The sequence below is a fragment of the Budorcas taxicolor genome, chromosome 16 (assembly GCF_023091745.1).
Source record: "Budorcas taxicolor isolate Tak-1 chromosome 16, Takin1.1, whole genome shotgun sequence".
Taxonomy (NCBI): Eukaryota; Metazoa; Chordata; class Mammalia; order Artiodactyla; family Bovidae; genus Budorcas; species Budorcas taxicolor.
This window is the reverse complement of record NC_068925.1, coordinates 78276281-78302131: the sequence shown is the minus strand read 5'-3', so window position 1 is coordinate 78302131 and position 25851 is coordinate 78276281.

Below are 25851 nucleotides of genomic sequence, written 5' to 3'. Positions count from 1 at the left end.
TCACTTCTAAGGCATTTCCCAGGTAGCTCAATGGGTAAAGAATCAGCCTGCAATGAGGGAGACCCAGGTTCGATCCCTGGGTTGGGAAGATCCCCTGGAGAAGGGCATGGCAACCCACTCCAGTATTCTTGCCTGGAGAATTCCATGGACAGAGGAGCCTGGCAGGCTACAGTCCATGGAGCCACAAAGAGTCAGACACAGCTTAGCAACTAGATACTTTCTATACTCCATCTGACAAGCTTATCTTTGAAGGTTCAGCTGACTTACAGCCTCTTTAGTGAAAACATTCGTGGTTAATCTGGAATATTTATGCACAACTATGCCACAGACTGTTATCCACAGGTTTAAAATCTTATCTTCTCTGCTGGAATATGAGTTCTACACACAGTTTTGTTTTGTTTTTTAATTCACCTCCTCATGCCCAGTGCTTAGAACAGATCAGCTCGTTGCTGATAAATGTCTGAAAAATTCCAGAATGAGTGAAAGAAAGAAAGGAAGAAAGAAGGAAGGGAAGAAAGAGAGAGAAAGGAAGGAAGCAAGGGAAAGTTTGATTAAATGAATGGATAAATACATGAACAAATGGTATTTAAAGGAGAAGTTGCTATTAGAGCTATTGGAAGAGAGCAACACATTTCTCATTCAGTATTCTCTGTTAGACAATCAGTAGACTCAGCCCTGAGCACTGGATGGAGAGGAAACTCAAACGTTTGTAGCTGGAGCCAAATGTAGCCGGTAGCAAAAAAAAAGTTAGCACTAAACCAGAGCTGGGCAGATAATTGAAACAGAGCTTCCAATTCAAAGAGCATAAACCTGAAAGTCGGAATCCAAGTGAAACTCAAAGGAAGGAAGGAAGGAGTGCTAGAGCGAAAGAAAGAGACAGAGGAACCAAGAGAAATCCCAAAGGAGAGGGAGCATTATGACCAGCATCCTTTATGAGCTAGTGATGTCGGACACGGCTGAAGCGACTTAGCACACAGCACCACGTCCTCGGCACCCGCAGTGACTCAGAGTCGGACCCTGGGAGAGGCCGCCCGAGCTCCTACGTTCATTATACTGCCCACCAGATGCCTTTCTCTGCTGCTGACGCTTCTCTCATTTGCAAACCAGGGATGACAGTCTAGCTCCCCTGAAGGGCCGATGTGAGAACTTAACTAAAACGTGTCTGTAAAGCATCTAGCGTCATTCCAACATATAACCAGTGATAAATGTTAGCTACTGTTATTAGGAGGCCCTGATTCACTTGGACAGATAAGGTGAAGTAAGAGAATAAAACATCTATATGGGTCTTGGTGTCTCAGACGGTAAAGGATCTGCCTGCAACATGGGAAACCCAAGTTTGATCCCTGGGTCGGGAGGATGCCCTGGAGAAGGGAATGGCAACCCACTCCAGGTATTCTTGCCTGGAGAATTCCATGGGCAAAGGCTACAATCGATGGGGTCTCAAAGAGTCGGACATGACTGAGCAACTAAGATTTCCATGGGTCTTGGATGCGGTGACAGTATTTTTTTAAGCTTTTTATTTTATGTTGGAATATAGCTGATTAACAATGTGACAGTTTCAGGTGCACAGCAGAGAGACACACACACACAGGTATCCACTCTCTCCCAAACTCCCCTCCCACCCAGGCTGCCAGATAACAGTGAGCAGAGTTCCCGCGCCATACAGTAGGTCCTTGTAGGGTGGCAGTATTTATCAGTTGCTTAGACCAGACCTCGTTATGCATGTCGTCTTGGTAACTAACATGTTCTTCCACTAGCATAGATTGTCTTAGAACATAGTTAGCACATCCAAATCAGAAATAATTTTTGAAACACGAAATAAAAGATGTAAATTATAAAGAAAAATATGTTAAATCACACTGGGTCAACATTTTAAATTTCTGAACAGAAGACAAAAAAATGAAAAACTACACTAGTAATCAAGAAAATACAGATAAAATACAATGGTGATTTTGCTTCTATAATAAGACAGAGGGGGTTATAGTGCAAACCTCCCACAGGGACCAGGTAGAAAAGTCGGACACATTGTAAAGAGTTTAAATTAGACACAGTGGGAGGAGAGAGGGATAAATTAAGAGGTTGGGATTAACATATAAGCACTACTATATATAAAATAGATAATCAACAAGGATCTACTATATAGCACAGGAAAGTATACTCAATATTTAGTAATAATCTATAAGGGAAAGTAATCTGAAAATATGTATATATATAACTGAGTCACTTTGTTGTACACTTGAAACTAATACAACATTGTAAATCAATTATACTTCAACGAAAAAAAATTTTAAAATCAGACCGGAGCTTCCTTGGTGATCTTGTGATTTATACTCCGCATTCTCACCACGGGGAGAGCAGGCTCAATCCCTGGCTGGGGAACTAAGATCTCAAGGCTGCCTGGTGCAGCCAAGAACTTTTTAAAAATTAGACAGAGTGTGTCCTATTACAATGCAAGCTATAAATTAGTAGCAGAAAGATAACTAGAGAATACCTAGATGTTGAGAAATTAGACAATATTTTTCTAAATAACCGATGGCTCAAATAATTAAATAAAATGTAGATGATATCAATGCGAATTAAAATATGGCTTATCAAAGCACTGAGAAATATATAGCATTGATGAAAATATTAGAAAAGGAAAAAGTACGTATAATGAATGATTTTTATTGATCTAAGTACCCATTTTTTAGACACTTAAAAAAGAGCAAATTAAACCCCAAAAAAAATGAATGAAAGGAAATACATATAAAAGCAAAAAGAAATGAAAGACAAACTATAGAGCAAATTAACAAGACCTAATGCTGTGGTCTTTAAAAAGACTTATAAAAGTCATAAATCCGTGCTGACTGGCATTTTTTTCTGGTATTTTTTTAACAAAGATGAAAATAACTAATACCAGGAATAAAAATGAAGTCATCACTACAGATATTTATTCCAGGCAGGCATTTACCCTTCAAGACCAAAGGAATTCACATTAATGGAATAAAGGAAAAACAATTATGTGATCATTTCACTAAAAACAGAAAAGGTATTTGATAGAGTTCAACATCTATTCAAAATTACTTTTCTAAACTAGGAATAAAAGGAAATTTCATTAAACTTATTTTTTTAAAAAACAGCCAGCTTTATTTTCATGGAGAAATATTAAAAGCTTTCCTCCTTGGATCTTGAATGAGGCAATGATGTTAAATCATTTTCTTAAACCAGAGTAGAAAAATCAGAATCACATTTAGGTTAAAATGCAATATGGATGGACCTAGAGATTGTCATACTGAGTGAAGTAAATCAGCGAAGACAAATCCCAAATGATATCATTTATACGTGGAATCTTTAAAAATGGTGGAAATGAACCTATTTACAAAATAGAAACAGACCCATAGGCATAGAAAACAAACCTTCAACCGGGAGAAGGGAGGTGGAGGAATGAATTGGGAGCTTGGGATACACATTACTGTAACTAATAAGGACCCACTGTATAGCGCAAGGAACTCTACTCAGTACCCTGTAATGGTCTATATGGGAAATGAATCGAAAAAAGAGGGGATGTACGTGAATGTAGAACTGAGGCGCTTTGCTTACACCTGAAACACACCAATAAAAATAAATTCTAAAAATGAAAGCTAAAAATAACCCATCTTAAAAAAATTCAACTTATTCATGAAAGAAAGTAGTCATTTTTGAAAACGCATGTCGATCCCTAGCATCTGAAGCATCCTTTTTCTGGGAGGAGAAGGTAGGAGGAAGGGAGAAAAAGACGGAAGATCACTGGCTCTATCTCAACCATTTTTCTTTTTTTTTCATTTTTTTTTAATATGAAAAGGCATTTAAAAGACAGAAAATTGTAAGCAGTTCCAGAGGCTCACGTTAACACGTAGGTGCTACTGGTGTGAAAGAAAGGAGGACATGGCAGAAAGCCAGACAAGCTGGGTGATTCACGGAGGTGCAAGGGAGAGGCGGGCAGGGCTGGGAAATGAAACACTTGCAGCCTGAGGAGTCCGGTTCTGAAAGTCCCTGTATTTTACATGTTGCTTCTGTTTTATTTTCTACTATGGTGTCATAAATGCTCCTAAATCCTGCTACAAATTAGATCATTTGCTTTTCACTGAGTCAGAAGCAGCTATTATCTCTTTTGACTAGGATGAGAAAGTATCAAACTGCAGAAATAAAATGGATTGAAATAAGTCGATGGGGGCTTCCCTGGCAGTCCAGTGGTTGGGACTTTGCCCTCCAACGAGGGCTTGGGAGGTGGTGGTGTTGCAGAGTTAGAGGTGTGTGCAGGTTCAATCCTTGGTCAGGGAACTAAGATCCCACATGCATCGTGGCCAAAAAAAATAGAACATAAACAATTCAATAAAGGCTTTAAAAAAAATGGTCCGCATCAAAAAAAATCTTTAAAAAGAATAAAATAAAATAATGGATGGTCCTGATTTCTTACAAATCCTCCCAAAATTAAAGCCAACATTTCTCCCTGTTACCACTGTCACAAGAGGACAGTCAGCTGCAGCCTGGATTTAATAGAAATATATGAACATAAATAAAAATAACCCAAGGCAGTAGGAAAAGCCCAACACTCAATGCCAAATTTAAATTGCTATTTTGAGTTATCATGACCTGTATTACAATGATCATTCATAAACTTTCTTATTCCAACTACCTGTAATATTTGGGCTTCAAGTAAGTGAGATGAATCCTACTCTACTGTGGAGGTTACAAGTTAACACACACATCTAGTTTTTCCCAGTAGAATCTGTATAAAAGTCCTCACTTACCAGGGCATACACCACAAAGAAAAATTCCACTCAGACATAAAGTCTATGCTTCCTCCTCCCTTCATGTGTTACACTGGTTGAAACGCCAGAATTGTCACTGGGACTAAATACGTAGTATGTTGTCCTTTACGCGTGTTCTTGGTGGAATCTTATAGGCACAGCCAGAGTCTTGGCAAAATCGAAGGCTCCTGGCCGTAACAAGGTCAACAGTGTAGACTATGCCATTCTGGATTCAATCACCCGTGGGCCATTAAAAGCTGACTTTATAAAATATAAATAAATAAAACCACGAATCTGTTGGCTGAGTTTTGCCAGCGCTTCTGGTACTGAACCTCCCCAGCCCGCTCTAATCAAGGCTGTAAACCGCCTGTGATTAAACTGTTTTTCCTGTGGGAAGCAAACAAAGATACATTGAAGCCAGGCAGGTAACAGCATCATTCTCCAGACTTCATGGAGCCAAATTTCGCGTCACCAATCAATATGGAGCCGCAAGGTTGTTTTAAATGCCTTGCCACGGGAATTGGCTCGCAGCCACCAGAGCAGAGTGAGGGAGACGGAGCTGATATGGGGCGCAGGGAGGGGGAATGCTGTTTGCCTCCCTGGAGTCTGTGTATTTGTATACCTTGCTAACAATCAGCATGTTAAGAGAAAGCTACACATTTAGATTCCTCCAAGTCAGAACTCTTAGAATGTGGCTTGGATCTAGAGAGAACAATTCTGATATGAAGCTCTTGCTTGCAATCTTGAACCACCCCATGTGTACATCCTAAGCGTAAAGGGTCAAGACCTGACGAGTGATTTATTAAATTTCATTATTTTTAATTTATTTTTTTGGCCACACCACACAGCATGTGGGATGTCAATTCCCCAACCAGTGACCGAACCCATGTCTGCTGTATCCTCGCAAGGCAAGCGTGGAGTCTCAACTACTGGACCTCCAGGGAAGTCCTGATTTACTAAATTTGGAGTATTTGGCTTGCTGATTTTAAATTTTTTTGTATTATACACTTTTGGAATTCTGTACATTCTTGTAACTTGGAGGTATGTACGATGCTTCCTCCAGAGAGAAATCTGGCTTTCAGATATAAAAATCCAAGGAAACGAAAGACAGTTAAAACTAAGGCAAATATCAAAGGGAATTCAAGTATGTAGTTTCTGAGCTCTGTCTTGAGACTTCACTTTCTTGCCACATATTTGTATTTTTTGTCCTCACAAGAATGCACAGTATTCTTGCTATTTTATAATGATTTTCCAGCAAATAAATTGAAACAGGTTATTTAGACTATTTGGGTGATAGAAGGAAGTATTTCTCAAAAAGGCCATTATGAGTAACAATAGGAAGTAGAGAATTTATGTATGATTATTACATTTGCAGATAATTTTATAAAGCAGAAAGCTATAAATAATCTGCCATAAATAACAGTGTTTCCTTTTTCTCCTATATAAAATGCAAATCCCTCAGTGATACAATCAAAATACGCACTGGTACTTCTCATATTGCCTTTTTTAGCCTTTCATTAAGACTTCAGCCTCTGGAAGGCTGAGCAGGTGTATCTGGGAGTCAAGTAACACGACACTTCATCTCCTCTACTTACTTACTTGTCCTCATTCCGGACATATAAGTGTTTATTAATTTTTTCCTCCTGAGAGAACGTTATGCCTTCCAAATACATGCAATAAGTGTCCAAACCATCCACAGGAAGTGCATTCGTCGTTCAGATGAGGGGAGAGCAGAATGTAGTTATGTGTCAGGAGAGGCGGGAGGAGTTTCAATGTCTTAAAAGCATGTCCGGATGTTATGAAGCTCTGGGAGCTGCCCTGCTGCTCAGACAGAATGCGTTGGAAAGCTGGGGGGCTTGACTGAGTCGGTGCTTCTCATTCCCTCCATGATGTACAGACAGCAACGTGGCCAAGACCTGCCTTCAACCCACAAGCGGGAAAGGCTGTGTGGTCCAGGCCCTGCTTCTCAGATCAGGTCTACACATCCCTCTGCAGACAGCAAGGGGATACAGACAGGAGAGGCTGGGAAAAGGATGAATCTGAAGACTTTTCTGGAGTGGCATACTTGAGGGAGGGAGAGAGGGAGAGTCAATGACATTAAAGTAAAAATTCCCATTCCTGGGCATATATCTGGAGAAAGTTTGAAAAGATACATACACCCCCAGTGTTCACTGTGGCACTACTTACACTAGCCAAGACGAGGAAGCACCCTGAGTGTCCAATAGATGAATGGACAAAGATGCAGTAAATACGTGCAATGGAGTATTACTCAGCCAGAACAAAGAGGGAGACAGGGCCATTTGCAGCAACATGGATGGTCCCGGAGATTATCATACCGAGTGAAATAAGTCAGAAAGAGAAAGACAAACACCATATGATATCTCTATGTGGAATCTTAAAAAACGATAAAAACAAACTTATCTGCAAAATAGAAACAGACACACAGACATAGAAAAGAAGCATGGCTATCAAAGAAGAAACTTTGGGGAGGATTCAATTAGGCATTTGGGGTTAACAGATACACACCACGATGCATAAAATAGATCACCAACAAAAACCTGCTGAATAGCACAGGAAACCCTACTCAGTAGTCTGTAATAACTTTTATAGGAAGAGAATCTGAAAACAAATAGATACATGTATATGGATAACTGAATCATTTTGCTGTACCCCTGAAATTCACACAACATTATAAAGTATATTCCAATGTAAGATAAAAAGTAAAAAATAAAGTGGTCAGTTATTTAAAGATAATATTGAAGCAATACACTAGATGAAATAATATGCTAAATTCATACAAATTTTAGGGTAATTCCAAGATAAACAAGTTTTAGAGACTTCATAGACGTGTCCGGCTTTAGCAGGATGTGTCCAGGTACATTCAGCTCCCACAACATCCAGAGCTGACAGCTTCTTCTGCTGTTAGAACTACTTGGTGGGAAAGTGTGAGAAGAAAGTCAGAGCAAGGGTCACGCCAAGCTTCTGCTTTTCTCCCCTGCGAGTGGTATGAACCGGCCAAGTCCTGCTCAAAATAGACATAAAATGACCAAAATGCTGTCACCAACAAATATCACAGAGATTTGTAAAAAGAATCAAATATGATCATGTAGGTAGAAGTCCTTTGTAACTGGAAAGAAAGGCAGACTTTTTAAATGTATTTATGCTTATAATTAACAGACATTTATTGAGCGTTTACTATGTGACAAACCTCCGCTAGCTATGGTTCTTTTGGGGGCTGCACCATGTGACTTGTGGGATCTTAGCACCCCAACCAGGTAGCAAGCCCACACCTGCAGCAGAAACGTGGAGCTCTAACCATTGGACGACCAGAGAAGTCCCTAGATATGTTTCTTATCTTCAAGGAGCCACCAGGCTAATAAAGACAAACAAATGATTCAATCACTTCAGTTCAGTGCGAGGAGGCCAGTGATAGTTTTCTCTGAGTTCAGAGCTGACATTTAAGGGTAGGAATTTCTGACTGTAAAGGAATAAACTGCAGAAGACAACTCAGGAAAGAGATTTCTGAGCAAGGAGACACTCAGAGGCACAAAGAAAGAGCACATTTTATGTATTAGAGGGATGTCACGTTTGAGGAATAGCATCTTGCGGAGTCAGCTCAAGTACGTATTTTTCTCCGGCAGCATTTCATGTGGAATAGAAGAATAGAATTGATTTTTTTTTTTTTCAGTCAAGGCTTTACCAGGTGATTACAAAAAGGGATTTGAATGTATAAGCCAAAAAGTGATTTAATGGAAGGATCAGAGAGTCAAAGCCAGACGTGAGGGAATCATTGGAAGAAAGCACATCCTGAAGTTGATGGATGGGTCTGCAGGAGGGCGGAGACTCCCCCAGGTGAGACGCTGAAGCGTCCGGAGCATACGAGGATTTGCCACATAAAACCTGAGCACGGGGACTTTCTTGGTGGTCCAGTGGTTAAGAATCCACCTGCCAGTGCAAGGGTCAGGGGTTCGATCCCTTGTCGGGAACTAACATAGTGCACGGCGTGGGAAGTGGCAAGTGGAAACAAGTGCTAGGTAGGTATCATCCCAATTTTGTAAAACTAAATGCCTGGCAGGATACATGAGCAAATGTGAATAGTTCCTGCAGGGCGGCTTAGGAGTCAGTGTGATTTTTCCTGGATTCTATATTTTCCAAGATTTCTTCATTGAATATATATTGCTTATGTAATTCAGAGGAAATAAAAAGCAGATGTAGTGGTCCAGAAACATGAGAGTCAAACCAAAGAAGTAATTAAAAAGGATCATTCCCAGACCCAGGGAAATGGAGAGGGACCCTGGGCACCCAGGCTGAGCCGGGGTAGACAGACGTGCCACAGGGTCTGGGCTTCCTGTGGTCTCCACCCTGCAGCCAGCCTCGGCTCACTCACCCAGAAACACGCGGGAAAACTCACACACCAATGAGAAACTCACACGCCGGCGTGGGCACACACACACACACACACACACACACACACACACGCGCGCGCGCACACACACTCCTGAACTTGCTTTTTCTTAAGATGACAGGAAGCCGGAAATACCGTTAACACAGGCAACCACACCCAGAGCATCTCTGCATGTTTCTGTGGGGATTGGGGTTGTTTCTTTCTTTTTTTTTCTTTTAATTTTCACTGGAGTATATCTGCTTTACAATGCTGTGTTTCTAAAAGTGATTTAGCTATATGTATGAACAGACGGTCGGGCGCCATGGAAGGCAAGAGGGACGGAAGTGACTGCATGGTTGCTGGCCTTTGTTGTGGGAGCTATGTGGAGCACCAACTCCTTGAAGCTTCACAACAACTGGGTTAGGTGATGAGAACCCCATTTTTCGTTAAGAGAATTAGTGTTCAAATACTTAATTTTCTAAAGGTTGGATAGTTTAAATGGAACTATTTAAACTGGACAGGAATCTGGACACAGGTTATCTGAGTCAGTCGCTAAGTTGTGTCTGACCCTGGGATCCCATGGACTCTAGCCTGCCACTCTCCTCTGTCCATGGACTTCTCCAGGCAAGAACACTGGAGTGGGTTGCCATTTCCTTCTCCAGGGGATCTTCCCGCCCCAGGAACTGAACCCAGGTCTCCTGCATCGCAGGCAGATCCTTTGCTGTCTGAGCCATCGACGGCTACCCACTCCAGTATCCTTGGGGCTTCCCTGGTGACTCAGCTGGGAAAGACTCCGGCCACTCTTCAGCAGAAGCTGAACTTCCTGGGAATGACTAAGACCCACTCGGGGTGGATTCAGGCACCCATCTGGTTCTAGAGTCAACCTGATCTTGCTGGGTGACAAAGAACTGTCTCTGTTCTTCACAAGCCAAACACAATGGCACCTCCAGGATCACTCCCAGCCTGGAACAGAATCCCCAAAAAAGGAGGAGGCGGAGTGTGGGGAGCAAGACAGGGAAGGGGAGAGGAGGGAGAGAAAGGGGAGCAAGGAGAAGGAGAAATAAGAGAAAGAAAATGGGACTAATTGGATCCTTAGAGAAGAGGCAAAAAAAAAAAAAAAAAAAAATCACTCTGGGACTTCCCTGGAAATCCAGCAGTTAAGAATCTGCCTTCCAAAGCAGGGGACACAGGTTTGACTCCTGGTCAGGGAGGTAAGATCGCACATGCCTTGGGGAAATGAAGTTCACAGGCTGCAACTAGAGAGCCTGAGCACTCTAAAGGCCGTGCTCTGCACCATGAAAAAGCCCCCAAGCCACATCGAGAGACATCCCCACGTGCAGCGCCCTGGAGGAAGCCCAAGAGCCGCAGCAAAGACCCAGGGCAGCCAAGACACTAAGAAGGTAAATTCAATTTAAAAATCCCTGCTACTACCCACCTTCTGGATCTCCGGTAACCCTCTCTTACACATGCAATGAAATCATTAACCCCTAGAGACACAGATCTCTCTGACAAAATAAAATCATTTCTACCACTTCATGTAGACTTCAACTGGCTTCTGAAGGGATCAGCTGCTCTCATTGACCCAAAAAATCAGCCTCTGCCTTTGACAATATATACTTTTTAAAGTAAATCCTCTCTCTTTTCTCTAACAGTTATCATTTCTTTCTCCAACATTTCTTTTCCCCAAATTAAGAACAGAGAGTCTCTACCAGACAAGGTACCTTCAGAAATATCCCTCCAGATGGACTCATCTGAATAAGAAATCGCTGAGGGACATCCAAATTAGTTAAGAGGATAATCACCTTGGCTTTGGATTTGCGACCTTTTCTGACTCGCTGGTTTAGAGGATGCTGCGATTTCTTTGGGGATCTGGCTTTTGCACTGGAGCTCACTGCCTTTTCCAGACTGAGTGACAAGAGGCATTAAGTGTCTCTGTGTTCCCCTTGTCGCTACTGTAACCTCAGTGAATACATAGAAGAGGAAAAAGAAATTGAGGTCCCTTCTGGCAACAGACTCAGCAAGAAGTTGCGAAGGAACTGGGGTTGTGAAAACGAAACCTCTAATGTACATGCCAGTCCAGAAGTCTGCTTTCCGTTCACCAATATTTAACTTTCTTTAGTAAATCTGGGTTCTCAAAAGCCATAGTAGGTTACAGGCAGAGCTAAGGGAAATGTCTCTGAGAGTTTCATTGCCAGATCTAACGCAAGTAATCTCAGGCAGAATAGTTGGAAGGTCTTTGGACTCAGGTGGGCTTTTCAACACTGGAAGCTGAGGGTCAACGGGGAGAATTTGAAAGCAGGGACCCAGATCTGCAAGTCAGTCTTGAGACCAAGCTGTTCTCATGAATCCTTCAACTGCACGTTACAGGTGGACAGGTCACCCGCATTACTAACATCCTGCATTAGGTGAGGCTTACTGTTCATCACAGCAGCCCCAGTACCGGCCTGCTGGGGATGGAACCCACGCCTCCTTGCAGAGGAAGCTCAGAGTCTTAAAACTGGATCACCAGGGAAGTCCCCACCTATAATATTCTTACCACGCGGAACATCGTCTATCATGTAGCAACAGATACTTGCTGAATGAATTGCTTACATTATCAAAGACACTTAACTACTTTTTACACATCATTGCATTTCAATTACAAACTTGCAATTACCTTACAGGGCATTGGGTCTTACTCTCCTCATTTCACAGATAAGAAGATGAGCCTCAGAAAGGTTAAACAGCTTGTCCAACCTAGAAAAAGAGGTGTTTGTTTCTAAAACTCCTATAACAACACACCATCAACTTATCTCACCCTTAGTCTTGAATCATTTATTAAGGAACTATTTATAACCGTCCTAACGGCAAAAAACTAGTTACCTCAAGTTATTCTAAATTAGCCTTTCAAGAAAATTAAGCATTCCTGTACTTATTCACGCACTTAGGCAAGAGATCTGTCAGTGTCTACTGCTATGTGCCAAAGACATCACCAGGTTCTGGGAAAACGGACCAAGAAGACCTGAGTTCCTGTGCTTAGAGATCTGGAGAGACCCACACAAAAGTGGAAAACTACAACACAGAAGGCAGAGAGGTACGGGGTGTTAGGGGATCTGAACCCTGCTTCCCTCGAAAATGGCAGACACGTGAGAAGAATTAAGAAGCACAGGATGGGACTTCCCTGACAGTCCAGTGGCTAAGACTCTCTGCTCCCGACACAGGAGGTGCAGGTTTGATCCCTGGTCAGGAAGCTAAGGTCCTGCCTGCTGCACAGTGTGGCCAATTTTTTTTTTTTTTAATAAAAAAGAAGCCCCAGGCTGAAAACTGCTGGATTCTCATGCACTAAGACAGTCACAGGACAATGTCCAAGTTCACCTGCTAGACTCATTTCCAATTTTGGTAAATTGCCTGTCATCCTTCTCCTGGTTTAAAAAAGCTCTATGGGCTTTCACTCTAAAGGGTTAAAAACTCTGTGCTAACATGCTTTGTTTCCAGGCATTTCATTTGCTAATCCTTTCATCATTTGTTGCTGTTTTTCTCTGTATATCCATTACATTCATTGTAAATCATGGAGCCAAAAATTAGAATCAGCCCCCACTAAAAAACACTGGAGCAATGATACATATCACATAAAAGAGAAGCCCTCCTGTAAGTCTCCTCCTGTTTATATATCCCAGGGTGTGGGGGGTCGATTTCTATGTGTGCAAGCAATTCTTGAATGACATGTCATATTCTTGATGTCCGATCAAGTCCCTTAAATGACACTGACTGCAATCTTTCCATTTCCCCTTTTCCTTTTAATCACCCTCCTCCAATCCAACCGGAGCTTTCGGATTTTCCATCTTTAGAAGTGTCCACGTATTATACCTTTTAGGCTCACTTCTAAGCAAATTAAAAGTACTTTAGGAGAAGAAACTAGCAAAAGAAAACACGGACATGAATAAGTCGCAGATTCTAATTAAACAACTCACTAACTCCGGTGTAGTTTTATTTTTATTGACAGTAAAAACCAAGAAACATTTGTCTGTTTATTACGATGCACACCCTACCTGTGCGGCCCTGACTTGCGCATTTACGGTTGTTGCAATTATAAAACAAGAAAACAGCTATAGGAGTTCACATTTTTAAAAGATTGTGAAGCAATTTTGAAAAATAATTGAAATATCACTATTACAGCTATCACCAAAATAATTCAGATGTTTCCATAGCTGCAACAAAAGTACGCTGCTGTTCAACTGGTTGTCTGGAAATACAGAAATGCATTTCTAGTCAACTGTTTTCTGTGGGTTAAGTGTCATATCTTTTTGTCTTTTCATACTGTACCCACAGAAAATGGTTGACTAGAAAGAGATCAAATCAGTCAGTCCTAAAGAAAATCAACCCTGAATATTCATTGGAAGGACTGATGCTGAAGCTGAAGCTCCAATACTTTGGCCACCTGATGGGAAGCGCCGACTCATTGGAAAAGATCTGGTGTTGGGAATGACTGAAGGCAGGAGGAGAAGGGGACGACAGAGGATGAGATGGTTGGATGGCATGACCTACTCGATGGATATGAGTTTGAGCAAGCTCCAGGAGATAGTGAAGGACAGGGAGGCCTGGTGCTGCAATCCATGGTGTCGCAAAGAGTTGGACACAGCTGAGCAACTGAACAACACCATTTTCTGTGGGTTCACCTGTGATTTGCAACTGAAGCTCAAACTCTTTTACTGAAAGAAAGAAAGAAAGGGTGTAAGGAGGGAGGGAGGAAAGGAAGGAAGGCAGAGAAGAAAAACCTGTGATAGAAGCACTTTGTGATATTACTGCTTTTGCACTTCACTCTGGTGTTGTGCCTACATACACATGCTATCTGCTATAGCACATAGATCATAGCTCATTTTTCTAGGTCCCAGATATCTTTCTAAGTGCTTTTCAAACATCAAGTCATTTTATCTTCATAACTCAGCTACTTTATAGTTGAGGAATTGAAGGTACGGAGAAGTTAACTAACTTTCCCAAGGATGCACAGCATGTAAGTGGTGGGACTGGGTTCAAAAGCAGCACCACCCAAAACAAATGCAATATGAGCCACGTCTGTAATTCTAAGCTTTCAAGTAGTTGCATCAGAAGTGGTAAAGAGCCATTAAATGAATTCTCACACATTGTATTTCACCCAAAATATTGGATTGGCCAGAAAGTTTGTGTTTTATGAACTCTTTTGGCCAACCTAATATCATTTCAACATGCAATTAATTTTAAAAAGATATTTTCCTATTCTTTTGTGCACACCACAAAGTCCAGTAGGCATTTGCATATATAGTGCATCTCCTTGTGGACCAGCCAGTCACACACGTGATCTCTGTGCGTGAGTATAGCAAGTGGCAACTGTTTTGTGCAAGAGAGTTCTAGAGTCTGGGCATTTTGTTTTTCTTTTGATGTTTGACATCAATCAATAACAGTGTCAAACAATGAACCTTGGAAAATGCAGAACATTTCCACTGGGTTAGTGGAATTAACTTATATGTTATATACGTCAGTTCTAGAGAACAATACAAGTACTTTATGTCTGTCTGGACTTCAGAAGCTGCTGCGTGCCCACAGCTGAGTTGTAAGTACCGCCTACCGCTTACAAGAATAGGAACCTACTTCATGCAGATGTTCCCACCCTCCCCCACACGTGCTCAGCTCCACTGCACAGCATCAGGTGTCCTCTCCCTCCTCCACCCCTCCCCCTCCCCACCCCTCCCCCTCTGCCCTCCCTGTCCTTCCCCTCCATCCCCTGCATCTGCCCATTTCCTTCTGCTGGGTGTGCAGCTTTCTCTGCCCCAGGCTCCTCTTCCAACGGACCCTTCTTTCTTTGTGTGTGTTCCCAATGCAGAAGGTCTTCTTAAAGCTCCAAAGTGGTTTTTCATTGTTTAGTTGCTAAATCATATCTAACTCTGTGTTTGCATATACACAGATCAGCACACCAGGCTTCCCTTTCTCTGTCCCCTTGAGTTTGCACAAACTCATTTCCATCGAGTCAGTGATGCCATCCAACCATCTCATCATCTGTTATACCTTCAGTCTTTCCCAGCATCAGGGTCTTTTCCAATGAGTCACTTCTTCACATCAGGTGGCCAAAGCATTGGAGTTTCAGCTTCAGCATCAGTCCTTCCAATGAATATTCAGGGTTGATTTCCTGTAGGATGGACTGGTTGGATCTCCTTGCAGTCCAAGGGACTCTCAAGGGTTTTCTCCAGCACCACAGTTCAAAAGCATCAAATCTTTGGCACTCAGCCTTCTTTATGGTCCAGCTCTCACATCCATACCTGACTACTGGAAAAACCATAGCTTCAACTATACAGACCTTTGTTGGCAAAGTGATATCTCTGCTTTTTAACATGCTTTCTCGGTTTGTCATAGCTTTGCTTCCAAGGAGGAAGCATCTTTTAATTTCATGGCTGCAGTCATGATCCGCAGTGACTTTGGAGCCCAAGAAAATAAAGTCTGTCACTATTTCCACTTTTTCCCCATCTATTTCCCATGGAGTGACAGGAAGCCCTCTGCTTGATGCTGTTTTCCATCTGCTGAGATCAGGTGCTTCTCTGGTCAAGAGGACACAGCGTCTGGGAGCCCAAGTTGCAGAACTGGGAGCGTTCCAGGACCCGGACGGCACGCGGGGGGAGGACCTATTCGGGGGGAACGGCTGTGCCCGGTAACACTTCCTGTATGACTGCCACTGGGCACTTTTTTTAAAGCCATTTTAGAACATATTGAGGTTTAATAACGTTAACCTTTATTTTAACATGATTGCTTGGCTTGAACTGCTATGGATTCCCATAAAATACCAGTTTGGCTTTGTCAGAGTTTCTTCTAGTAAGAATTCCATTGTAAAAGGATTACCCCTGTGCACTTTATCCCCGATGGTTTGCCTGCTTCTACTGATGTTCCTGAACATTCTTCAGGATCACCAGTGGGTAGCTATGTGGGCATTCCTCACTTCCCTCTCCCATATGGAACTGGGTCAAAGGAGCTCTTGCTGCTGCTGCTAAGTCGCTTCAGTCGTATCTGACTCTGTGCGACCCCATAGACGGCAGCCCACCAGGCTCCTCCATTCATAGAATTCTCCAGGCAAGAGTACTGGAGTGGGCTGCCATTTCCTTCTCTAATGCATGAAAGTGAAAAGTGAAAAGTGAAAGTGAAGTCGCTCAGTCATGTCCGACTCTTCACGACCCCATGGACTGCAACCCCCCAGGCTCCTCCATTCATGGGATTTTCCAGGCAAGAGTACTGGAGTGGCGTGCCATTGCCTCCTCCAAAATGGGACACTATGTGGCCCTAAAAGTTATTAATTGTGAACCTTGGCACGTAACATCCCCCTCCTGATCAACATTTGGTGTTCTTAGGCAGTCCTAAAAGATAAAAACACTCATCTAGGAGCGGCACAGTGGGGAAAGAGGAAACCCACCCCCATCTGCCTCCCTGTGGAGAGTTCCTGGTGGGAGGTCATGGGCAAAATGATGGTGGGAAGTCTCAGCTCTCTACACAAGCTGGCGACACCCTCATCCCCCCAATCTTGTGATGTCCTAAGTCACCCAGGGGCGATTTCTACCCAACAGAGACAACAGGGTCCCCAGGTACGGTCTCATCAGTTCCTTAACAATGGATTCCAGCCTGGGGAGGGGGAGTGTTATTGTTGTTTAGTTGCTAAACCGAGTCCGACTCTGTATGGCCCCAGGGACTGTAGCCTGCTAGGCTCCTCTGTCCATGAGATTTCCCAGGCAAGAATACTGGAGTAGGTTGCCAGTTCCTCCTCCAGGGTATGTTCCCGAACCAGGGATCGAACCTGCATTGGCAGGCAGGTTCTTTGCCATGGAGCCATCTGTGAACCCTTAGCCCAGGGGAGACTCAACTTCATTTTACCTGAAGGAACCGCCTCCGAGGCTCTGCATCTTCAGATTCCGTCTCAAGCTCCTTCGCTGCTTCTTGGGAGGGAGGCAGGAGGCGTAGGGAGAAGACAGGTCCAGTGGCTGTCAACGATGAATGTCTACAAAATTTCGTCTACCATGCCCACCTCCAACCACCTCGTGCTGAAGCAGGAGGGCAGGGCACAGGGCACACAAAGAATGACGTAGCTCAAGGGCACAGCACAAACTGGTTAGAATCAAATGCGCCCAAGACGGCAGACAAGTCAACGTGACTGACCTTGGTCTTCAGTATACACTCATTATAACACAGAGCAAGCTAAATGACACACTCAGAGCTGTCTTGACAGTTCCCCGTTGGAACATTAAAGACCAAAAAAGCGGTCAGCGGCCTTACCCTGGAAATCCCTGCCCCTTCCCCTGAAACAGGTGGACTAATCCTCCCACTCATTAGCCTATGAAATCACCCAGCACATAGTAGCTAACCACACCACATTTCGAGGCTGCCCTCACCCTCTGTGATGGCCCCACACTCTGTCTTTCTGAATAAATCCACTGCTTACCTATCACTTTGTCTCTCACTGAATTCTTTCTGTGATGAGACATCAAGAACCTGAGCTTCATTTGGTCCTGTAACCAGGTCTGTGATCTCAGTTGGAAGACCAAGGGTTTTGGCTGGGTTCAAATCCCAACCCCATGGGTTCACGTCCTAATCTGAGATAAACGGTTTCAGTCCTGTGTACAAACAATCCAACTTGTCTGCAGAATAGCCAGTCTTTTCCATGCAAATTTATGCATGTTTTATTCCTAAACCTCTTATGTGTAAGACAACAAATTAAGTAGAAAGAATATGAAAAGTTGGAGTCAGTGTCAAATCCTGATCCTCACCTGACCTTTAAGGAGCCAGATAACAAGGACCAGCCGCCTGAGTTCCCTGTCTCTTAGTTTCTACATCCATAAAATGGGCAGAGTAGTGTGTGCCCTGTTGACATGGGCATGGTAAGATTCAAAGAAGGCAATACAAACTTCACATGAGTGTGGGTCTCCTTCTGCTGCAGAGACCAGTGCACTTGCCAGTAGTGAGAGAGGAGGGAAGGGGGCAGGTCACAGCCTTTAAAAGAATGAGATAGCCTGAGGACATGACATAAAGTGATGCGAACCAAGCAGGTCCAAGATGGTGGGCAGTCGACCTCCGCTAGACCTTAAGCCTCAGTATACATTCATTGTAACACATCAGCTGGCTAACTGATACACCCACCAGCACCATGACTATTATGAGACCAACCATCAAAGACCAAAAAGTGGGTGGTGGCCCAGTTCCTGGAAATCCTTGCCCCTTCCCTAAAGCAACTGGAATAATCCTCCCACTCACTAGCCTATGAAATTACTCAGTGCATGAAAACTAACTGTGCCATACTGCAAGGACTATTCTTGCATTCTGAGATGGACTATATACACTTTGCCTCTAAATAAATCCTGTTCTTACCTATCACTTTGTCTCTCACTGAATTCTTTCTGATGAAACATCAAGAACCTGGGTTTCGTTATGTCCCCAAACCAGCTGTGTAACCTCAGTTAAAAGACCAGTTAAAAAAGATTTGGGTTCAAATCCCAAATCTTGTCACATGGTTACATGGTTTCAGCAGCACCATGAAGTTTATGGAGTTCAAGTCAACTAGTTTGTATCACAAAATGTACAATGGAGGACTGATTGATTTTTCAGAACCTATAACCTCTAGACTAATTTCAGTTCAGTTCAGTTTAGTTCAGTTGCTCAGTCGTGTCCAAGTCTTTGCCACTCCATGAATTGCATCCTGCCAGGCCTCCCTGTCCATCACCAACTCCCGGAGTTCACTCAAACCCACATCCATTGAGTCGGTGATGCCATCCAGCCATCTCATCTTTTGTCGTCCACTTTTCCTCCTGCCCTCAATCCCTCCCAGCATCAGAGTCTTTTCCAATGAGTCAACTCTTTGGACGAGGTGGCTAAAGTACTGGAGTTTCAGCTTTAGCATCATTTCTTCCAAAGAACACCCAGGGCTGATCTTCTTTAGAATGGACTGGTTGGATCTCCTTGCAGTCCATGGGACTCTCAAGAGTCTTCTCCAACACCACAGTTCAAAAGCATCAATTCTTCAGAGCTCAACTTTCTTCACAGTCCAACTATCACATCCATACATGACTACTGGAAAAACCATAGCCTTGACTAGACGGACCTTTGTTGGCAAAGTAATGTCTCTGCTTTTGAATATGCTATCTAGGTTGGTCATAACTTTCCTTTCAAGGAGTAAGCCTCTTTTAATTTCATGGCTGCAGTCACCATCTGCAGTGATTTTGGAGCCCCCCAAAATAAAGTCTGACACTGTTTCCACTGTTTCCCCATCTATTTCCCATGAAGTGATGGGACCAGATGCTATGATCTTCGTTTTCTGAATGTTGAGCTTTAAGCTAACTTTTTCACTCTCCTCTTTCACTTTCATCAAGAGGCTTTTTAGTTCCTCTTCACTTTCTGCCATGAGGGTGGTGTCATCTGCATATCTGAGTATGTCAAATAAAAAATGCATTTTATAGAATTTACTTTCCTTTGATAAAGAGGTACCTCTGGAAGATGAAGGGTGAAGTCTCAACATGAGTCTATTACACTGACATTAAAATCTATCTCTGAGTGAATTTCTCCTCCATTATTTTGTTTAACCTTCACAAAACCAAGCATGTCTAATGGTATATGTTATGGTTATAGATTAATAGTAAAACAGAGTAGAGCCAATGTTTCAGCCAATTAGAAAGTCCGCAGTTGTCTAATCCACCCCACTCACCATTAAGCATTTGATATTTGTCTGAAAGCCGGAAAAACTGGAAAACCCAGATCTTTTTGTTACCGAAAGAGCATGTGGGATCAGGCTACTCACTGCTCAAAAGCCAATAAACAGGCCAGGCTGGTGGAAAGGAAAGTCTACTTTCTTTCAGATGCTAGCAACTGGGCGGGCGCGCGGGCGGGTCACGGAAACCTGTCCAAAGGCCACTCCGCTTCCACCTGTGACCATGGGGCAAGAACTCCCATAGAGAGAAAGCAGGGGAGGGGGGCGTGCGCGGGGAAGTGGGGTACGCAGAAACAGCGCAGTCATCTCTCACAGCCATCTTCAATTGGCCTTCAGTGGGCTGACCAGCATCATCTTGGTTGTTTTAGGTACAGTTAATCTTCACTTCCAGGGTGCACTTATTCCTGTTTCTTTGCAGTCGATTCTTGGAATTGTGGCAGCTCGTGTCCCGGCTACAGTCTGATCATCGTGTGGTTAACTTCTCCACCTGGGGTTTTAGTGTCTATAAGGCAGCTCACAGGATATGGCTCAGAATATTATCTACAGCCCTTGAGAGAGAGCTAACAGTCCTCGACTATGCTTAATGCCTACATTACTATTGTTTAGTCTCCTGACTGTTTTCCTCTGTTTCAGCATTTCTCACTTCTCTGATTAAACTTAGTCTTTGACTAAAGCTTCCCGCAGGCGTAAGGCAGGCAGCGGGCATGGTGCGGGGGCCTGGACCATAGGGTCCTGCTCCGTTTACCTCCCTCCTTTCATTCTTTCCTTCAGTCTAGGTGAGTGTTTCCCAAACTTTGAATTCAAGGAATTACGATGCACTGTCTTGTTTTGTTATCGTTACCATTTTATTTTGTCTTGTGTGTGTGTGTGACTTTTGGTCCCACAGTGCACCATGGAGGATCTTAGCTCCCTGACAAAGGATCAAACCCACGCCCCTGCCCTGGGAGCACAGGGTTTTAACCACCAGGGAACCCACACAGTTGCTTTGTTGTTGTTGTTTCTCCTAAGCAAATTCAAGTAAATCAGACTTTACAGAACTTCAAAGGTGTTCATTCGTGTGTCTTGGCATGGGCGAGCCATAGACTTCAGGACCTAAAATGGCTTTAGAAACTGCAGATCGACCCCAGGACCCCCGGTAAGACCACCTACTCTTGCCACTGCTGTTTCCTTCAGCTGAGCACTCCAACAGCTGAAACTGATAACTACAGTTACCAGGAACTGCCTCGATGCCAGTCATGACAATAGGCATCTTTTGTTGATTATCTCTGATCCATACCACAGAAAAAGATGGGTGTAACTATCACTATTTACAGAAGAAAAAACAGAGGTATCCGCCAAGGAGAGCAACACCCTGAGGTCCCTTGGCTAGAGAGCAATGTGGTCAAAACTCAAGCCTGAGGTCTATCCCATGCAAATAGCTCTTTGTACTAGGATGTACCACAGTCGTGATGCCCAGTTCAGAATTCTGCTTGACAGACTCGCTGTGATAACCCAGGCCATGTAAAAGGCCATGTAAATACACATTATTTTTGGTATGATCTCTGCTTTATCCAAAGGCTAAAAACAGTAACACTCAGGAAGCAGGCAGTTCTCACTCTTGATCCAATTTAGTTTTCAAGATATACTCACGACACGGGAACTGATTTATCTACGATGTTTCATGGATGAGGCTGAGTAACGTGCCCAAGATCACCCACCTTATCAGGGACAAGGGTGTAGCCCCAGTGTCTTGGGCTTTGGTTACCATTATGGAGCCACCCTATACCCTAGGAAGCTAGGGCCCAGCTGCCAGGGGATCAGTCTTTGGGAGAAATGGCATCTGAAATACAGAAGTCTAATGATCATCTGGTTTCTGTTGTTCAAGGGTACTGACTTTCAGTTGCAAATTTGTTCAAAGAGATTCTGAAGCAAAAAGCATGAAGCATATCATTGTACAAAGAACTTCCCTGAAATCTACCCTTGGTATACACTTCAAATATTGAGGACTAGGAAATAAAGCGTCTTGCTGATATGACAGCTGTGGAGCGAGCTAAACCTCTTTTTTGAAAGGACTTGGATAGCAACACTGATGAGCTTGAGAAAACTCTGGGAGATAGAAAGGAACAGGGAAGCCTGGTGTGCTGCCGTCCATGGGGTCGCAAAGAGTCAGACACGACTTAGCAACTGAGCAACAACAGCAATCGCATCTTGAGGCTTCCCAGGTGGCTCAGGGCTAAGGAATCTGCCTGCTAGTGCTGGAGACGAAGGAGACTCAGGTTCAGTCTCGGGGTCAGGAAGATCCCCTGGAGGAGAAGATGGCAATCCTCTCCAGCACTCCTGCCTGGATGGACCGAGGAGGCTGGTGGGCTACAGTCCACAGGGGCACAAGTGAGCAACTGAGCACGCATGCGTCTCATCTTGAAGATTCTGACTTTGGAGGAACTAAACTAATTGGAAAGAATCAAAGTATGTGAAATTCCTCAAGAATTTATTGACTTAAATAATTTCACCTATGTTACACCTTAAAAAAAAAAACTTTATATTTAGTGCAGAGAAAAGGAAGTGTCTTGCTTTTCTTTCATCCCCTCTCTGGATTCCTGTTTAAACCCTTTTACCTTATCCCTAAATTGTCCGATAGTGAGAATTCTCAGTAGCACAGTTCACCAATGTATTGTAGCTAATCCAAACCCTAACTTTCCTCTTTTCTTTTTAAATGATTTACTACTCTTATTGCTATTCTATTTGCATTTTTATTTTGGTCACAAGGCACATGGGATCTTAGTTCCTTGGCCAGGGAGGGAACCCACACTCCCCTCACTGGAAGGCGGAGTCTTAACCCCCGGACTACAGGGAAGTTCCCAAACCCTAATTTCTCATAATTAGAAATCGATAGAGGCTCTAACAGAAAATTAGACGGAAAGAAAGGAGTTTTTATTATGTTAGAATAAGTCACAAAATGAAGCACTTTTCTAAATCACTATGCCACAGACAATTCCTTTTAGCCATTGGAATTCGTCTTGAAAACAAAATTTCTACTTGAAATAATAAATTTGATGAAAAAAATGAATAAAGTAGGACCTGTCAGGGTAGAGAAGTGAGTTCTCTTGGGCAGACAGAAAATCATAAGGACGTGAGCTGTGAGGCTGATGAGATAACAGGAAAACATAAGGTTTCAAACACTTTTTCTTTAATTATATTTTTTAAGTGTGCCATTAACTTGTGCTAGACACTTTCCTAAGTGCTTTATAAATATTAGCTAGTTTAATCTCACAACACCCCTGTTAGGTAGGTACTGGTTTTAGCTCTCCTTCTCCAGGGTGCAGTGAAGGAAGGGCTGAGATGGGACCCAGACTAAGCTCTCTGCTCCCAAGTCTGCTCTTACCCAGCTCTGTGTTGTATTCCTGTGGCCATATATCCTAGGGTAACCAGATAACTAGACAGCAGATAACTAGATAACTAGACAGCAAGGACATGGAAACTAAGACATATCCACCTAATACCTCAGCCAACAGTTTTGGAAAACACTGTACCTTCAGCCGTGTCCAACACTTTGTGACCCTATGAATTGTAGCCCACCAGGCTCCTCTGTCTATGGGATTTTCCAGGCAAGAATATTGGAGTGGGTTGTTGCTGCCTCCTCCAGGGGGTCTCCCTGACCCAGAGATTGAACTCATATCTCTGAAGTCTCCTGTATGGGCACACAGGTTCTTTACCACTGGTGTCTTCTGGGAAGCATCAAAAAATAGAAAACTACTTGACTGGGAATCGAACCTAGGTCGTGGTGGGTGAAAGCACTGAATCCTAGCCACTAGACCACCGGGGAACTGTGCATACCGTACCAAGTCTAGAGTACATCTAGCTGAATATCCCCTCAAGGAATAAACCCTGCTAATGCAAGTTTGTGCACCCAACCCACAGTGAAGCTAAACAAACCGAAATGTCAGAGTTTGGAACAGAGAAAGGCTTAATGTGGGGCCACGCAAGGAGATGAGTGGCCCATGCCCTAAAAATCCCTAAACTCCCCAAACACTGAAAAAAAAAAAATTACTTCTTTTTGGCTGTGCTGGTTCTTCGTTGCCACACACAGGCTTTCTCTAGTTACAGCGAGTGGGGGCTACTCCTCCTTTGGACAAGCAGGCTTCTCACTGCGGTGGCTTCTCTTGTTGTGGACCACAGCTCTGGAGCAAGGGCTTCAGGAGGTGTGGCTCATGGGCTGAGTTGCCAGTGGATTCTAAGGCAAAGCACTGCAGTCAGAGGGAAAGGGGAAGGCAAAAGGTCAGAGGCAGCAGGTGGCCTCCCAGATAAGGAGGCCAGAATAACTTGAAGGGCATCCACAGCAGACGCCTTCAGATGCCTTGGTAGAGGACCTGATGTTTACCCTAATCATCTGGGCAATCACCATGAGGCCCTCAACAGAGGAATGACATCGTTCTGGCTGTTTTAATAGGATAACTCTCGCTGCTGTACTGAAAACAGATTTAAGTAGAGCCAAAACAGGAAGAGAAGGGCAGTCAGTAGGGACTTCCTGGTTGGTCCAGGGATTAAGAATCCTCCTTGCAACTTAGAGGATGCAGGTTCATTCTCTGGGTGGGGAGCTAAGATCCCACATGCCAGGGAACAGCGAAGCTCATGTGCCATAACTACTGAGTGCGCACACCCTGACTAGAGAGACTGGACACTGCAGCCATCCCACGCGCCACAGCTAAGACCCGACACAGCCAAATAAATGAATAAAACACTGTTTAAAATAAAGAAGAGCTGTTCATAGAATAAGGCCAATCCACTGCTCAAGCGGTGATGGTGGTTTTTACCAGGGTGGTATTAAGGAGCTGCTGAGAAATCAGACTCTGAATTTATTTTGGAAAAAAGAAAAAAAAAGTCAACGGCTTTGCTGAAGAACTTGATCTGGGTAAAGAAAGAAAGAATGACTCTGTCTTGATGAAATATGTGAGCGGAACAACCATCTTCTTCAACGAGGGGAAATATAGGAGAAGCAGGTTCACCAGGGTCCAGGAGCTCAGACTAGGACTTGCAGAAGGCAAGATGCCTGTTAGACAGCCAAGTGAATGTGTTGCTGCTGGTGCAAAGTACAGCTTTCGTCTGTGAGTCATCAGCATGCAGATGGCATTTAGACATGTGAGCCAGAACGAAATCATCCTGGGAGGGAATATAGACTAAAAAAGGAAATGGTCCAAAACCTGAAACTTGGGAAACTCCAAAACTTGGAAGAAAATGGGAGGAACCAGAGAAATAGACAGAAAGGGAGAAGCCAGAGACGTGAAAGGATTTGGGGTGTCCTTCCAGTAGAGGGTGGCTTTCAAGGGATTCAGCCAGGAGGGATGGCCAGAGATGGCCACACCTCCTTCAAAGCAGCCTGGGGTGTTGGGGGCTGGCTCCTCCGTCCTTCTGCATAGACACACACTTCAGGGACAACAGGGAGCCTGAAGAACAGGGAGCCAAGGGGACGGTCCAGGACTATGCGACAATCTCAGGTCAAGTTCCTTAGACTAGAGCCATCAGATTGTCTACAGAACGTGCCCCTGAGATGGCAGCTTCACGGGGGATGGGGAAGCCATTAAATATTGTGAAGGCACACAGAGACCCGAGGTGAGAGCTCTGCAAGCTTCTCACAGGAAATGGGGCTATTTGTTGTACTTCAGCTGAAAAGTGTCAATGTAAAAAAAGTATATATACATATATATATACAGAGAGGGAATTAAAAGTATATATATATATAGAGAGAGAGAGAAAGTCCAAAAGGGCAAGGGAAGCTTGACAAATGTCCTCTGACAGGTCAGTGCAAAGTCTTACAAGGTGGAGAAGGGATCACTGGGGTCTTGGAGGATCCAACAAGTTTGGTTCCTTCAAGCTGACATTGGAAATGGGCTTCACAGGCTTGTTTTCCAGGCAAATATAAGAAAGCTCCTCCAGGCAAAAGGAAGCGCCTTTTTCTCTTTTAATTGGAGGATAACTGCTTCACAGCGTTGTGTTGATTTCTGCTGTCACTTCTGTCGCTCAGTCGTGTCCGACTCTGT